The sequence below is a fragment of the Callorhinus ursinus genome, unplaced genomic scaffold (genome assembly GCF_003265705.2).
Source record: "Callorhinus ursinus isolate GAN/ISIS: 27379988/994484 unplaced genomic scaffold, GSC_fseal_2.0 scaffold29, whole genome shotgun sequence".
Lineage (NCBI taxonomy): Eukaryota > Metazoa > Chordata > Mammalia > Carnivora > Otariidae > Callorhinus > Callorhinus ursinus.
Window position 1 is genome coordinate 13872469 of NW_027397091.1, and position 11453 is coordinate 13883921.

Here is an 11453-nt window from a genome sequence, read left to right on the forward strand (position 1 = left end):
TTTTGAGACCTACAGCCAGATGGATGTTACTATGTAAATTCATCATATTTAGGCTCAGCAAAGTTGGGTTGTCTCATTTGCATCTAGCCATCCCGGCAAAGTTGTAAACAACAACACCTCTTAGGAAAGCAGCCTTGGAAGGGGCGCGTCTCACCTTGGTTTTACACAGCTTGATGGCAGTTGCTCTGACTGCAGGGGTGAGTACTGGTCCTCTGCTCTCCTGATGCTGGAAGTTCACGTGTCTGGCCAGACATTTGACTGTCATTCTGATGAGACCCTTGTACAAGATCCAAAGCACATGGCACCTGGAGGAGAGAAGTGTGGTAGTGTGGCTTCTACACTTTCTCTAAAACAGTATGCACGGGTGTGGAATGCATGCTAATGAGAAGTTTATCCCGAATAGATTGCTAGGGGAGTGATTTCTTTGATTGATTGATTGATTGATTGATTGATTTATTGGAGCAGGGGAGGGGCACAGGGAGAGGGAGAGAGAGACAATCTTGAGCAGGCTCCACGCTCTGAGTGTAGAGCCCTGGGCAGGGCTCAATCTCACCACCCTGAGATCATGACCCGAGCCGAAATCAAGAATCGGTTGCCCGACTGACTGAGCCACCCAGGCGCCCCAGAGTATGTGATTTCTTATTGGCTACACCTTTGTTATGTTAAGTACTCCTATAATAAATACAAGTGATTTTTATAAATCCAAGTAATTTTAATGGGCTACATTTGGTGGATTCCCCATGTTATGTCAAAGCCAGTGGAGTAATCGTAACGTGAATTGTTGTAGCCCTGAGACCCCTTGGGGCTCTTGCACATCACATGGCCTGATGGCTCAGGCTTCTCTTGTTTGTGTGGCCATGTTCGTGTCACTGAACCTCTTACCTCCCATGTAACTCGTCTACACGTGGGAATAAGAATGCCTTTGAGGGTAAGAATAACTAACTTTGGGGGGTAATTATGAGGATTAAATTAAATGAGATACAGTATGTAAAATCACCCAGCCCAGTACACAGTACACAGTACACAGTGGGTGTATAATAAATGGTAGTAAAATTAACTTCAAAATGAGAGGTTTTTAAAGCATTTTTGAAACTTTTGAAGAACTTCAGTTCTTTTTTAAGTGAATCAAAAGCATATCTTTAGCATCTTTTCTTTCTAGTATACTTCTGTGTTTCCTCCATGGCTTTCTTCAAGTTTTATGCAAGGCATACTGCAAATACTTGGCATGGATATAGGAACACACGTGCGCATGTATGCACACACAAAACTTGACAAATGCTGTATCTGATGTCTGGGATGGCACCGCTCCCCTGACTTCATTATCGGGGAATGTCCCTGGTGCTCTGTCAAAGAGACATTTAAGAAACACCTAGCAGGACAGAGCCCCAGCACTCTCCGACTTCCAGCCCTTCCCTCCCACACCCTCCTCTATCCTCAGAGAATGTTGCAAATGGCAGCCGGCCATGGGATTCTCGGTGCTATCTGGTGCCCAGCCAACAGAGACTGACTTGACGGCCGATACACCTTCTGAGTGTTTGTGATGGGGACAGATGCTTGGGATGACTAATAAATAAGTGGCTGGGGGTTGTTTTGAGTATTGCAGTCCTGCAGAAACTATGAACATTGCCCTAATTATCGAGTCTATAGATCTGGAAGACACCTCATTTTCAGAGTACAAGCTTTTGAATTCCCTTTCTTGGCCACTTCCCCAGAACAAATAGCAGCAAATGGCAAGAAAGGGCAATTTAAGGCAGGGCTTTGATTATCCCAGGAAGAGCGCTGGGAGCTTCTCCCTGCAAGTCAGGCAGCATATTCCTGCTAATAGCAATTCTTTTTGTTAAAAGTCATACCTCTTGTTCAAGAGGCAAGTCATTGGGAATGCTAGTTTTCCTTTCTGCAAACCTGTAAGAGAGGTAAATCAGAATCCCCAGCAGATACTAAGATTGGAAACCTCTCCTTCCATTCCCGACCATGAACTTCTAAGACCGTTTCCTAACCAGGCCTAGCGAGGGTTTTCAGACTTGCTATGGGGGCATGGAGTAACTGGGGTGATGGTGTGTGTGTGAAAAAGTGTGTGTGTGAATCCACACAGTGTGTGTGAAAAAGTTTTGAGTCACAGCTGACTTAGTTCATTGTTCGCAGTGTAACTAAATTCAGCAGCAGTTTTTTGTGCAGTCAAGTTTTAGAAAACCCCAGCGGATTTCATAAGCTTCAAAGAAAGATAAGTCAAAGTGGTGCTGCCTTTAGCATCCCCCACTCTTGACCCTAGATAGATGGGGCATTTACTGCTTCTCGTGTTTATTGGCTGAGGAGATGCTTGTGCCCTCACGGATCCGATTCGATACAGGGAAATATTAAGCGCCTTCGTGTAGTATTTAAACAAATCTCTGGAGGAAGTGGGTATTTCAGCTCCAAGTGGAGAGAAGGAATAAAAGCAAGCACCAGGAAGAAAAATCTCATTTCTTCAACAATCAGCCTCATCTATCTGAAATGGTGAGGGGGGAAAAAAAGTCAGAGAGAAATTACACAAGCTAATACTATTCCATGTTCTATCCTTGAAATACAATTTTGCAGACTGTAAAGGCCTTCCCGTTACAGTGTCTGACTGCGTTACCGGCAAATACCATCATAGATCAGTAATTTAATCGGGAAAAAGGACATATCGATCTGCACGCTTTAGAGAATCCATCCTCTAACCCATCATTAACAAAGACAGAGAATGCTCCCCAAGCTGTGATTTAAATATTTTTCTAAATGGAAATGACTTTTCTGTCACACGTGAGCAATTGTTTTAATCATTTCTTGGCCAAGTGTGTGCTGTACTCAAGTGAGTGTGTTTGAGAGGTAAAGATATGACCCATGGGTCCCTGCCTCTCATCTTTTCTTACCCTCGCTTCCCTTCTTCCTCTTTGCTTCAGCAGGGGAATTTATCCTGGCTAAAAGCTTCAGTCCAGTTGGGAATGTTAATCCCTTTGAACAATTCTATGTCAAGCTGTGGGTGTGGGGAGCCCATGTGGGCTTTGAGATTTCTATAGACCAAAGGCAGAAAGCCTGAGGTGTCGACCGTCCCTGGCTGTCCATCCACCCACCTGGCTGGACCCCAGTCACTCAGGAGTTCACAGTTCTTTCTTCTCTCCACACCCCCTTGTGGCAAATTGACTTAAGGCTCTTTTTTTTTTTTTTTTTCTGCTCCTAGATCTTTCCCTGAGCTTTCTGTTACTACTAAAGCCACACATAGATTAGCAGACAAAACTTGAGCCTTGACTCCCAGGGGCCTCAAGCAGACACACTGGTTTGGGGGCCAGCCTCAGTCAGGCCATGAGGGACTGCAGGCAGAGAAGGGAGAGTGGGGGTGGGCTGCATAGTCTAGCAATGCTGGGCTGTCCTGCAAGAGAAGGAGACTCGAGGTGAGATGTGTCTCCCAATTCCACTGTTACCTGAAGCAGGCCGATAAGAACCGATATTTCTGAGCACCACCTGTACACCAGTGTCTTGCCTGAGACTCTTGCATGAGACTCTGTCAGCACACGCTGACATGAGGATTTGTGTAAAGTGATTTATGGAAACGTGACTTCCAGGGAAACAGGTCAGGGAGAAGGGCAGCAGGGTAGGGAATGAGCTCAACAAGGGTGTAACCTCCAGCAAGGCCCCGCAGCATCCAGCTTCTGCCTGATCCCACCGGGGCGTCGAAGGGCAGTAGGGTACACCTCAGAGGTTGTCTGGACCCGTCAAGAAAGCTGAGCTATCTTTTGGCCCATCGTTGATTAAGGGTTGCGGTGGGGCTAATCCAGCCTCAGATTTCCTCCTTGATCAGCTTCCGTGGACCCTGAAACTTTTCTGATGTGCAAGTTAGCAATAGTGGGGAACTTTGGTGGGACCAGGGTGACACCTAGTGGTGAGCTTTGGATCTGGCACTCAGAGAGACCTTTCCAAACTTGAGTCAGCAACCTGGGGGTGTGAGCGCACGTACTTCATAGCATTCAGAATCCTCAGTGTCAGGGCCACCTCCTTGGGCCGACTCTCCAACTCCACCCCTTCCTTCCAACACGCACAGTCTTAAAATCTGCTTGTCACATGCCACAGATAGGGGTAGTAATACACCTTTACTGCTGACCTTATAATAAATTCAACTGATCTGAAAATTCACACATTAGGGGAAGCTGACATTTCACTTTCAGACCCATTTCGTAGGTTTCTCTGCAGAGCTTATAGACCGTTTTGGTTGACTTAATTCATTTGAAGAGAAGCAGCGATAGCACCTTGAGCTGGGAGAGCGGAAGCTCCTCTAGGAAACAACACAACTCCCAGCCGCCTCTAGGGGAGCCATGGAGTGGCTGAAAGATAGAGGACTTGGTGTTCCGATCACTCACAAAGCATGAGAGCAGGGTTCTGCAGCTAGACCACCTGGCTTCAAGCTCACAAGCTGTCCATGACACCATGCAGAAATAGGAGTAAGAAAAAAAAAATTGGTGTCTACATCTTCTAAGAGGGTGGTTATCTACCAGTGGTGATTTTGACCTCATACCCCTCCCCTCTACTGAGGACATTTGGCAATGTCTAGAGACATTTATTACCCCCCCCTTGGGGGAGGGAGAGAGAGAGAGAGAGAGAGAGAGAGAGAGAGAGAGAGAGAGAGAATCTTAAGCAGGTTCCACACCCAGGACAGAGTTCAACGCGGGATTTGATCTCACGACCCTGAAATCATGACTTGAGTTGAAATCAAGAGTCTGACGCTTAATGGACTGAGCCACCCAGGTGCCCGAGACATTTTTGATTGTTACAACTGGAGCAGGGTGCACTACTGGCATCTAGTGGGTAGAGGCTAGTGATGCTGCTAAACATGCTATCCTATCCAAGATTGCTGCCAACCAAGAATGATCCAGACCTAAATGTTAGTAATGTCCAGGTGGAGAAAGCCTACTGTAAGGGGTGATATTAATCAGCAGGTGAATTTTGGATGAGTGACAAATGCTAGGAAGGCTTAAGCAATTATCTGGCTGTGTTTTGGTTTTCTTTTTCTTTTTAATCTTTAAAAAATTTTTTTTTATTTTAAGTAATCTCTACCCTCAATGTGGGGTTCAAACTCACAACCCAGAGATCAAGAGTTACATGCTCTATGGATTGAGCCAGCCAAACACCCTATTTTCTGAATTGTAATGAACCATTAGACAGAACTGGATTATCCTGACACATATACAGCACATCTTCTGGAGCTATGACAGCACAGAGAGAACCTCCATTTTGCAATCAGCTTGTTACAAATGAGCACCAGCAATTCCCTTTCTTCATAATTTGAAACACGGTCCTTTTGCTTCATGCTCTAGCTGTGCATGGCCTCCTTCCTGATGTAACATTTCACCAAACACCCTTCATCAGCTCCAGGAAGGCTCAGGGCTAGTGAAGGGCTGACACATGACCCATCACTGAAGGCTATTTTACATTTCTTCCTACAGCCCTTTCAGTCTCCTCTAGGAGATTGCTTAATTGCTTTTCAACAGCTAACATGTCCTCCTAGCTTTACAGCTTCTTCCAGAAGACGATTACAATGTCCTATTATTTTTCAAGCAAAAATAGTGCTTCTTTACCCCTCAGTAATGTATGCACTGTCAATTTCAATAGCATCAGCTGTCTTTACCCGACACGAATCTCTTTTCCTTTATTCCCTCCTTTGCTATTGTCATCCTGTTTAACCTTTTTTAGGAGAGCTTCCTAAGCACACAGATATATTTATGGAGTATCTTTACATTTGTGGATACAATTGAGGGGGAGAAGAATATATCACCCCAAAATGTGCCACTTGGCATATCGATTATCTTGAATTAAAGTTACTTAAAAAAGAGCCAGAGCAAGAAGGACACTCTGACCCTCCTCTGTCCCCCTGAAAGCATGAAATAAATTCCCCATGTGAAGCATAGCTTCCCTACACCTGGAGGGGAGGAGGCAAACTGATCACCAGAGATAGACCATTGGGGGGAAGTCTGCATAAACAAGGCTGGCTACTGCCTCACTAACTAGCTACCCCAAATCCAAACCCCTTGGCTTTGTCAAATTTTCACAAATTGTTGTTTCTTTTTCTAAAAGGCAAAAAGCTGCCAGCTTTGGTCACTTCTCTGAGTCACACACCTCAGTGAATTCCTGTGTGTACAAAATTAAATCTGTTTTTCTTCTGTTAATCTGATTTACATCAATTCAATTATTAGGCCAGCCAAAGAACCTAGAAAGTCAGGAGGACAATGTTTTCCTCCCCCACACCATTCAAATTTAAACGCCGTGTATTTAGCCTAGTGTTGACATTTTTCATTCCTTGGAGCAAGAATTTACTTAAACATTAATAACTATACATGTAATGTACTTTTCAGTGCATACTGCAGTTCTGAGAAGGGGAGAAAGATGCTGTGCACTCATCTATTAGAACTGTGAGTTTGTTTAAAAGAGATATGTAATTGGAGACCTAAAGCCTAATTGGAAATGTGTTACTTTATCTCATACCTGAAGCCCAAAAGAATGTAGATTTTGGAAGGAAGCCTGAATTTAACCCCTGCTGGTAATGGCTGACAACCCTGAATGGGGCTTGTGTGATCTTCGTTTTGAAGTTGCTAATGAATTTAAGTTTAAAAGAAAGAAAACATTCCTGCCCTTCTCTTCAAAACCTCCTGCCCTCATGTGACATAGCATTGCTTTTTTTTTAATTCCATTTTTCAAAATGGACACTCTGAGCAACAGGAAGGTATACAATGGCTAAAATACACATGAGGGGTTGGAATTTGGGTTTTGGTGCTCCAGATCCCACATTTCCGAGGCTCCTGACCAGGAAAGGACACCCACAAGGTGAAAGAACCAAGTAGTTGTGAAATATCAGCTTACTTAACATAAGGCAAGCCTCAGAAGATGCCCCCATCTCCTGACTTAGGGCTTCTGGGGCACTGGCTGGAAGGAGAGTGTGGTTCAGACTGGCAGGTTTGCGTAAGGTTTCCTGGTTCCTGCTGCTCTGAGTCTCAGTCACCGGGGTCTGTGGCACAGGACGCAGCTAGCCATGGGGCAAATAGCTGATCCCACTCCAGTGTAGATGGAGAAGTTACCACAATAGAGAGGAAGAAGAGCAGATGTTCTTGACACCTGGTCCAAGACAATTTCATCTCTGCCTGATGGCCTTTATAGTCCCTGGAGTTTGCTCTCTCTCTTCTTTCCTTTCCTTTCCTTTTCTTTTTTCTTATTAATTTACGTGCCGGAGAGAGAAAGAGAACACAAGCAGGAGGACTGGCAGGCAGAGGGAGAAGCAGGTGGAGGGAGAAGCAGACTCCCCGCTGAGCAGGGAGCCTGATGTGGGGCTCAATCCCAGGACCCTGGGATTATGACCTGAGCTGAAGGCAGACAGACGCTTAATGGATTGAGCCACCCAGGCATCCCTGCTCTCCCCTTTCAAGGCAGTCTGGAAGTGCCAGGGGATTAACACCTCCTGGGAGGAGCCCCTAGCCAATGACTGACGGGGCTTGGTGTATAATATATCAGCACCCCATCCTTGGAGGGGTTAACTCTTAGGTGCTTACAGTACACTGTCTCCCAGAGGTGCCAAGTGAACCCGAGTTCCACGTGCCCACAGGGGTGACGTTCTTGATAAAATCCCCTCTGTGCCTGTCTTGTCTTCCTCACCTCACTTTCCCAGGCCCCCACTCTGAACTCTGGAATCATCTCCCCAAGGAATCACTTCCACGAGTATCCTTGTTTCAGGGCCTGTTTCTAAACAAAAACAAAACATATGTCTGGTCCTGTCCTGAGCAGGCAGGCCCTGTGTAGGGAGGCTGGATGCAGAGTGCCAGGTGGGAAGAAGGCCTGGCATGCAGAGGTGAGCAGGGGACAGAGCAGGGCTGTACGTCCAGTCCAAGCCCAGTGGTCCCCATCCACTCTCAGAGCGTGGCTCACTGAGTGTCCTGGGGTCTTGACCCATATGATTTGTAATTCCTTCCTCATTGGGGAGGAGATGGTGGGAGGCACATGATACAAAGTTTGAGATTTCCCTCAGGTTCCCAGCCCAGCCCACCCCTGAGAAAAAAGAGAAAAGCCCAAACACAAAGATTCCCTTCTGGGCTTCTGAGTGGCTCAGTCAGTTAAGCATCTGCCTTTGGCTCAGGTCATGATCCTAGGGTCCTGGGATCGAGTCCCACATCGGGCTCCCTGCTCAGCCGGGAGCCTGCTTCTCTCTCTTTCCTGCTCCCCCTGCTTGTGCTCGCTCTCTCTCTCTTTCTCACTGCCAAATAAATTTAAAAAACAAACAAGAAAAGATTTCCTTTGCCACCTCTCAGGTTTATCCCTGGCTGTTCCCACGTCCCTGTGGCAAACATTCTAGGCTGCCCGTGCTCAGAACTCCCCGCAAACTCACCTCCCTGCAGAAGGACGGACTATTATTCGTCTCTAGTTCCTATTCAAAGCTGCTTATGCCATTCCCAGCCACCCTTCCTCGCTTTGGAATTCATCATGCCAGGACTTAACTATTCAAACAAAACAGTTCTTAAATTCTTCCACTTCCTGGTAGGAACACGACTCAGAGCTCTGAAAAACTTGTAGCGCAGCCTTTCGGGTGTATTTTATTAAAAGGTAAGATTATGCTCGAAGCAAAGGTTAGGCAAACATTTGCTGAACGCCTCAGTCCTCAACCGGCAGGGAACGTTTCCTCAAGTCGGAAGCTGAGTAAAAATGGCTGCCCCGTTAAGAAAGGTCTTTACTTAAAGGTCAAGCCAAAATATAATGGGAAAGATAAAAACAGTTGGAAACAGGCTTTTTTTTTCTTTTTTTTTTTAAGGGAGACTGGTTCTAAGTGGGGATTTGTTTCTGCTTTCAAAGTTTCAAAAGTTCATAGTTTTAGAAACACAATTATTCTCTGAAACAAATGTGTAATTGAAGAAGCGCAGGACTGGCCCCAGTGCGACCTCAAATTTAAACAGGAGGGAAATTAGGAAGTACTTGGGGGTGCCGTCCTCCCCCTTCGCAGCACGACCCAACCGAGTGCTCTGCTCCTTCATGGCACCAGCTCCCCACGTGCTCTGTCCAGATTGCTAGGCCCAGGGTGTGAGAGAGTGTGAACAGTGGGGAGAGGGACGGTGGGAGAGGGGCAGAGAGGACCTGAAGCGGGCTCCACACTGACACGGGGCTCAATCTCACTGAGATCATGACCTGAGCCCAAATCAGGAGTCAGACGCTCAAAAGACCGAGCCACCCAGGTGCCCTTAGAGTAGCTATTCTTGAACCTATTATGGGCCAGATACTTGACCTTGCATAGGCATAATTAGTATAGTGCCCTTCTGCCAGAGGGAGAAATTACAGAGCCTGGCAGGTTGCTGGGGAGAACACCCAGGTTTGGGAAGCTCCCCAATTTTCCTAAAGCCCCACATGCAGGAGATTGCCAGTACTTGGAACAAGCTCCAGGCCACGCATCCTTATTTCATAATCAGATGAATGAAGAAGTGGGGGTGCCATATGGTGCTCTCCCAAGCCTTGGCCATGCTCTCCCATAGCAACCACAGCACCTTTGCTCATCACTCGATCTAATCAAACCTTCTCAGAAATCCACTGGATTCACTACGTGGTATAAAAATGACCCTTCGATATGCCTAGCTTTGACAGATGGTTTTGCCTGTCTGAGATTTATGGCAGGCAGTTAGTTAACTTCCCCAAGATTCATTGGTTCTAGTTACGTTTTTGAAAAACTGCTTTATTGGTTGGTAAATAGTCACAATGTCCCTTCACGGACACCCCTATCTCACAAGCTCCTCCTCTGGGATCGCCAGGACCTCCCAGTTACAAGGTTAATTAATGCCCAGAACAGCATTTATCCTCAGGATTCTGGTCCATTCTGATGGGCTGATGCCCACGCAATCTCAGTTGTATTAACCCAGTGGGGCTCAGCTCTCTGCATTTCCTTTCTGCCTGAGATCTGCCTCTTCCACTTCTCACCACCTCAGAAGCTCTCTGATGGCTCAAATATATTTCATATATTTGTCCAGTTTTTCTGGTCGCTCTTGGTGAGAGTAAAGCTGTTCAGTAAGCTAGTCTATCACTACTGCAAGTAGGTGCCATCTATGCACTTTTTATGTGAGACAGATAAATCACCATTTAAGGGGCACCTGGGTGGCTCAGTTGTTAAGCGTCTGCCTTTGGCTCAGGTCATGATCCCAGAGTGCTGGGATTGAGCCCCGCATCGGGCTCCCTGCTCGGTGGGAAGCCTGCTTTTCCCTCTCCCACTCCCTCTGCTTGTGTTCCCTCTCTCGCTGTGTCTCTCTCTGTCAAATAAATAAATAAAATCTTTTAAAAAATCACAATTTAAGCTGCTGAGAGTTGGGTTACTTGCAGCTCAATGAATTCCTAACTGATAAGCTTGCTATTGCCAGGACCATGTCATGCGTGTGGCCCATGCTCCGTTATCCGAGTAACAACTTGGCCATGTGGTCTAAACAAATGAGACTGAGAAGCCTGGCTTGATTAGAGGAGATAACCATAAAGAGCAGAATTTTACTTCGGGGTAGTCTGAGAAGGATAATTTAAATTTCTTCATTTTGGAAAAAAAAAAAGAGAGAGAGAGAGAGATCCATAACATGTACTCAGAGGATCAAAGGGTTATTAGAGAGAAAACTTTGGAAACTGCTGAGTGGCAATATTTCTAACCCAAGTTAATAACTTGCTGGAAACCCAAGAGGAAGGCATTTTGTCTTAGCTTTGCCATTAAGCACAAAGCCGAAGCTCTCGGAACATGATTTATAGCACTCAGAGCTCTGTGGATTTCATTATAAAGTACTAAATAAAGCTTGGCACCTCTCAAGGTGTCCCATAGCCTGGGATATGGAGAGATGAGGGGCTTTTGCCAAGGTCAGACCGTAGGCAGCAGGGAGTCCACAGATATGAGTTGGTTAAAGAAACACAACACAGCACAACACACACACACACACACACACGATATAGGTAGTTGGTTGGAACACTGTCTGAATCTCATGCCTGCTGTGGCAGATTATAATTTCCAAAGATGGTCCGCTCAACATGTTCTTCTTATAATGGACATAGGTCCTCTCCCATCAAGAGGTGTGTGTGTGGGGGGGTATCTCTCCCCCACTCTGCACCTGCTGGGCCTGTGACTATGAAGGAGGGGTAAGTCATAAAGGGCAATGCAACTTTCGCTTGGCCCTCCCAGGATCCTTGACCTGGGGATCCTGCCACCAGCCACATGGGAAGGCCACCATCGATGTTCTGGCCACAAACCTAGCTGACCGTCTGCACTGACCATCTAACATCAGTATCATTAGCAGCAGACATGGGAGTGAGTGAGGCTTCGGGGGATGCCAGCCGTGAGCCTTTGAGTGGCTCCGGTGGAGCCATGTGGTGTGGACATGAGCTGTCCCCACCCAGAACATCCCAAACTGCAGGTTCACTGGCAAAAACACTAAGTTTAGAAGTGTTTATTTTAAAAC